The following is a 6,850-nucleotide window of genomic DNA, read 5'->3' as shown; positions in this document are numbered from 1 at the left end:
GTTTTGATGAAAGCTTCATAGAAATCGGCGTCAGTTTGGTGTGTTGGACTAGATTTAGAGAGTCCGTGCTTCTCACTTGGAAAACTGAATAGGGCCAGCTCGTGTGCTGGAAAACCTCTGATTTATTCGTGTACCAGATGGAAATTTTTAAAAAAAATTAGAGCGACCCTTGTTTTCCATATATATATATATATATATATATATATATATATATATATATATATATATATATATATATATATATATATATAAATTTATACATATATATATATATATATATATATATATATAGGGGCCCAAAAAAAAATCTGCGGGGGGGGGGCCTTTTTTTCTAGTTCCGCCACTGGTTGACACGTATCCTTAATTGTGATGAAGGCGTGGTCGAGTCGGCTAAAGCTAATGGTTGATAAATTCGAAAAAAGTCTCGAGCTCAAACCCTCTGGCAGATAAGACTCGATCTCCTCCAACACTAAACATTAAGAACGAAGAAGAAGAAAAGAAGGTGTATATGCCCGCCTGAGAGTATATTTTAGTCTTTTTTGAGTACTTAGAGTCGTATGTATGTGTGTGTATATATATATATATATATATATATATATATATATATATATATATATATATATATATATATATATATATATATATATATACATATGAGTGTGTATACGTTTAAGTGTGTGTGAGTAGAGAGAGTGTATGTGTTGATGTCTGTGTGTGTATGCAGCCATGTGTGGTACTTCCGTGTTCACATAGCTTAAAACAAATATCCAGCAATACATTTTTTACATAACCAACGTTACCTCTTTGTCTATGTTTAACCCTTTACCTTCCATCTTTTCCCTCTTCTCTCACTTCTATCACCAACCCACCCCATAATCGATACATCGATCATGTTCGCTATGTCGCCGTGACTTAGTGGAGCAGATTTTATTTCAGTTCAATGATGTCAAAGCGAGCCTTACATAATATTGATTTTCTCAAAATAAAGTTATAATAACTTATCTTTCACACAAAATAAAGATATTTCGACTTATCATTCAAACAAATTAGAGATACTCTGACTTATCTTTCAAACAAAATAAAGATACTTTGACTTATCTTTCACACAAAATAAAGATACTATTACTTATCTTACACACAAAATAAAGATACTTTGACTTGTTTTTAAAACAAAATAAAGCTACTATTTATCTTTAAACAAATAGAGATGCTATTTTAAATTCAACAATTTAAGTAAATAACGCTGCTGTTTAGAATTCAACACATAGATTTACTCTTCAGTATCGCATCGAAAATCTTCAGCTTAGATAAATATTGATTTCCTGAACAAAAAATACAGTGATGTGCCTAGCGGCAGAACGCTAGACTGCTAACCCGAAATTCTCGAATTCGAATAAGATAGAACGTCCCTAAGTCCACTCAGATCTGATGGGTACATAACTCACGTTGGATAAAGGCGGCTGGGCACACTTTCCCTTCATGTGGCGAGGTCACAGAAACAGGTGAACTCTACTTCACATTCCCCATGGACCGTAGCTTCGAAAAGATAGCTTTATTTACTTTTACATGGCTAATACATAAAAACATTTCTTTTATAACAAAAAACATATTATCAATATAACAGATTAACCCTTCCCCCAAAGCCCCTACCCCCACAGAAAAGACTCCCACCTTACATGTGTGCCAACACATTGACGCAGCTAACACCCCCCTTCCCCCCCCCCCCACCCTTCTGTCATCAGATTAAATACGACCACACCCAAGTATATGAGAGCTGATGTAAAACTCTGTGGTTATAAAAATCATTAGGAGACACCTGTCGCTCAAACAAGCAAACAAGATGACGTAGTGGTTATTAAACATCTACAATATAAGCTTACCTGTGTTCATAAAAGTTCAAAGTAAACAAACGATTAAATGTATCGAAAGTGATATGAAAGGTGAAGATGGGGTTAAGGCAGCTCATCCACTCGAGTTTCATAGTTTTTAAAAGCCAGTTTCATAGTTTTTAAAAACCGGTTTCAAAGTTTTTAAATACCAGTTTCATAGTTTTTAAAAACCAGTTTCATAGTTTATAAAAACCAGTTTCATAGTTTTTAAAAACCAGTTTCATAGTTTTTAAAAACCAGTTTCATAGTTTTTAAAAACCAGTTTCATAATTTTTAAAAACCAGTTTCATAGTTTTTAAAAACTAGTTTCATACCTTTTAAAAACCAGTTTCATAGTTGTTGTTTTTTAATTTAAAAAACAGTTCATAATTTTTTTCAAAACCAGTTTAATAGTTTTTTTAAAAAATCTATTTCAACAAACATAGCTTCTAACAATAAAATATTTTAAATGAAACAAATTACTATTATATAAATTGACCAAAAATAATTCAAGGGCTTTCGCTACAAATTAAAGATTCAGCTTACAAAAAAACATAAATAAGATTCATATGACAAAATTAAAATTAAAGAAACAAAGCAAAGTAAAGTAAAAAACAACTAACGTAACAGAACAACCTAAATAACACTAACAGTCAAATAATTTTATATAACAATGCAGAAATCTACTTTATGTATCTAGTAAACTGAAAATCTAGTATCTTGTATCTAGTTAACTGAAAATAACACATGTTCTATATCAAGGTAAACTGGCTTTCGAAAAGTAAAATATATAGGCTATGTTTTAACAAAAACAATGAACTAGTAACTAAAATAAGGTTTGAATAATTAAGTCAAATTAACACAAACTCAAACATAATATATAGTAATCAACTTATTTGTTGGATAAATATAACAAAACCAAAACTGTATAATAATATTTAATGTTCGAAAGGATACGTGTTAGTCATTCTCTCTCATACTTTCAATTCTCTCTCTGACCTCTCTGTCCCCTATCTATATCTCCATTCTCCTCTCTCTCTTCCCCCCTCTTTCCCCCCCCCCCTCTCTCTCCACTCTCTCCACTCTCTTTCTATCATCTCCCCTCTCTGCCCCCCTCTCTCTCACTTGTATAAGCTCATTACAGTCTCAGGCAATGCTCTATTACAGGCTTATCAAGAGTCTCTCACCCCCCCCCCCCTAGTCGCAGCCACTAGACCCGTGGGTTTTCCGCACACTCCACCCTCACCACCCCACCCAAGTTCATCAGGTCACCTGGTTTGTGATAGGGAGCAGTTCTGTCTTAGGGTCCGAACTAGTTACCCTCAGGTTAGCAAGCGCGTGGTCTACCGATCGACCACCCTGTCGCTCTAACAATGAGTCACTGTATCGATATTACATTAACACAAAAGATAAAATATATCGATACTCGGTGATCGATAAATGCAAGCGAATGAAAGACAGGCTAAATAAATCAATTAGCCCACAGGGTTGTCATTGTAACAAACAGGAGTCATAATTACTTGTAAACAAGCTAATTACAAGAGAAAGTTTGGAGAAACATAAGACAATAACCGGTATCGTGCAAGGCATTATGGGTATCGTTTCACTTAAGGACACTGGCGTCATTAGCTTGGCGATGGGGTGTGGCAGGTGCATACTTTTGATATAGTGGTGTTGACTTATCACAAACACGAAAAAATGAATGAATCATTCTATCATTCTGGTGTAGCTAATTATCTATCATACACTTTTTTTTAAAACACCCATTCGATATATTAAGCTTTTATGTTAACTTATGTTTAGGTTTAAATTTGTTATAGCTTTAGGTTCAGAGTTTCTTCCATGCATCTCTTCGGGGGGGGGCTTCCGTCTATTGCTCCCCCCCCCTCGGACGAAGTGAAATTTATATAGAAAATATATACTTTTAACAGTTCCCCCCCCCCCCCCCCCGAAGAAAGTCTACCTCCCCCCCCCCCCCCCCCGAAAATTTCAAGTGACCCCTGGAGAAAAAAGTCTGGAAGAAAGGTTTGGGCCAAGTTAGTGTTCATGTTTGAGTTTTGGTTTGGGTTTAAATAAAAGTCATAATTTAGATGTAAGTTACTTTTAAGTTAAAATAAGACAATGGTGGATTTTACGATAAAATTCAGATTGAAGTTGAATATTTCTGGGTCTTTTGTTGGCTATGATAACAAACTAAAGACCCCAATCTTAGTTTCTTAAGATATAAAATAAAAACATAATTTCTTTTTAATCTTCAAGCAATGGATGGGGATTTTTTAAAATTCTAATATATTTTCTCGTAATGCTTTTTAAAGTATTTAATTTATCAGACAACGGTTGATATGTTTAAATTATTTGAATTCCATTTGACTGATTTTGTTTTATTTCCCAAACTTATTTTTTTGATTTAGTTAAATATCTTCTTGGGTTTTTTTAGTATCGCTGGATTATTACATCACTCAGGTACAATGTAAAACTTCCGTTCGGTAAACGAACCCAACTCAAATGCTTACAAACATGACATTGATTTTCTTACTTTATAACGTTTACAACACACATATCTAACACTTACTTCAAAAAATTATTATATTGGAGTAAGCCTATACTTTAAAGCACCCATTTTTATAACTCTAATTTATATTTATTTCTAAAAATTAAAATTATGTTTGTAAATTGACATAAGCTTTTGTGAATTATTTATTAAGCACAAAATTATCTGTGTAAATGAGTACTGTAGGCCTATCCTATAGATCTAGGTCTACTTTGGTATTTATGTTACACAAGAATTAAAAAGTGAGATTACGCTTGCTGTACGTTTCATAACAATTCTTATTAGCATAAACTTTCGATAACTAAACTTATTTGCATAAATGCAAGTATTCCAAATATCTGATTGTAGTATCTTGTTGATTTTGGAGAAACGCCAAAACAAATAATCCCCAAATGAATAATGTGTGTGTATTGACGTGTGGTCTGTTCTTACCGCGGTATTTTCTAATGGAGACATTTATGTTTGTTTTAGCTCGATTAGTTTCATGATTCACATCTGCCTATTGTGTTTGTGTGGGTGTCTGTGTTTTGAGTGAGTGAGAGTGTGTGTATCGGTCGATGTCAAATTGACCTGTGAATGGATCTATCAATATGTGTATGTATATGTGTATCTGTGCGTGCGAGGATCTATGAATGTGAGTGGGTTGGTGTAAGATACAACGCAAGACAACGGTCACCTGAAAAGTTCATACTTTGTAGTTTTTCAATTGTGTTCTTACACTCTACTTTAAGAGACACGAACATAACCGGCTCATGGCTGTCTCACATTAAACAGGCCTCAACACGGCGAACTCAGGTCAACTGGTTTTAGTAGGATTAAATCTCCCATTAGATATCGATGTATCTACTCCATACCTCCCTGTTTGATACAGAGGCGTAGCGATGGGGGGGGGGGGGGCAGGGGGGTACATATGTCCCCGGGCGCCGACCTTAGGGGGCGCCAAAATGGGTTGGAAAAACAAATTAAAATGTCAATTTAGCTGCACTTTTGCATTAAAGTTTGAGTGGGGGGTGGGGGTGCAAATCAAAAGTTTGGAGGGGGGGGGGGTGCAAATCGAAAGTTTGAGGGGGGGTGCAAATTGAAAATTTGCTCCCGAGGGGGGCGCCAAATTGAAAGTTTCTCCCCGGGCGCCGGGAAGGGTTGCTACGCCTCTGGTTTGATATGAAGGTTTAGTTGGACCCCACAGTGTTATATTTTTAAACAAATATGCCCTAGCCTACATACAGTTTTTCATTTTAAGTTAGTGATCTAACTACTGAACTCAAATTAACAAATTACATTAACATTGAATTTTTTTATTTTTTTATTTTTTTTTTTGGGAGAGGAGGGGTGTGGGGTTTTATGAGATATCTATGCAACAATAATATTTTTAATTTGTATCTTTTTGCCTGATTAGACAATGGATCGCGTCCAGAGATTATGATATATTTTTTTCTTGTGGTGCAATGTCTAATGTGGCTTTTGATGTCAATTTTAGACTGGCAATCTCTACCAGTTATTGCAGATCATTGTTGCTGTTACCATTTGGGCAGATTCTTTCCTTCTTCTCCTCCTAGATATTACCTCAGCCAACCAGCGATGCGGTTGCCAGTCCACAAGTCCTGTCTCCCCAAAGTTCTGTCTTGGACTAGTTCCTCCCACATCAAGCAGCACCAGAGTTTCATCTAGGGGGCGCGGACCTTGGCGTCTAATAAGGAGATCGTAGTTAACCCATGCGTTATAATCCCTCTCTCAATTAACCCATGCGTCATAATCCCTCTCGACCTTGACTGTATATTTTTTTTTATTTACCTTAAAACTAATACATAATAGGCCTAATTGCACTGAAAATTTTAAATAATTCAAATAGTTTAAACCCTTGCGTAACATATTTAATATTTCTAATGAATTCAATACCTTATGAACTAAAAATGTATCGATTGACTGAAGTTTTGAGGGTGCTTGTCCTAAATCAAACGTGCCCGAATTCTTAAATGTAACAAAATGGATTAAACGAGAGTACTGAGCTCTTTAAAGTATTAGCTCTTACAATTATACACTGCTGCGTTGAAGGGAGGTTTCATAAGCTTGAAAAGACGTCATGGATTAAAGCTAGTGTTGAAGTGGGGGTAAGGATTAGATTAGCGTGTCACGTGGATCTCGATAGCTTAGATCAGCGAAGCTGGTGTTCGATCCGTTGTTGGTTGTTTGTGTGGAAAATATGAGTAGGTCGGTTAATGCACGCGCTCGTGTGTGAGTGAGTTGTTTGTGTGTGTGTGGATGTTTGAAGTGTGTATGAGTGTAGATAGTTGTGAGATGTTTTAGAGTGTGTGTTATTGTTAGGGAGTAGGTTTATTGGGATTAGCGTATGTATGGTGTTGTATGTGTGTATGAGAGTTTGGGTTAGTGTACTTATTGTTTGTGTGTAGAGGTATGTGAACGTTTGTATGTG

Source organism: Physella acuta, unplaced genomic scaffold, assembly GCF_028476545.2.
Source record: "Physella acuta isolate Inbredline_101_S28 unplaced genomic scaffold, ASM2847654v3 ptg001297l, whole genome shotgun sequence".
Taxonomy (NCBI): Eukaryota; Metazoa; Mollusca; class Gastropoda; family Physidae; genus Physella; species Physella acuta.
Note: the sequence above shows the minus strand (reverse complement) of the source record.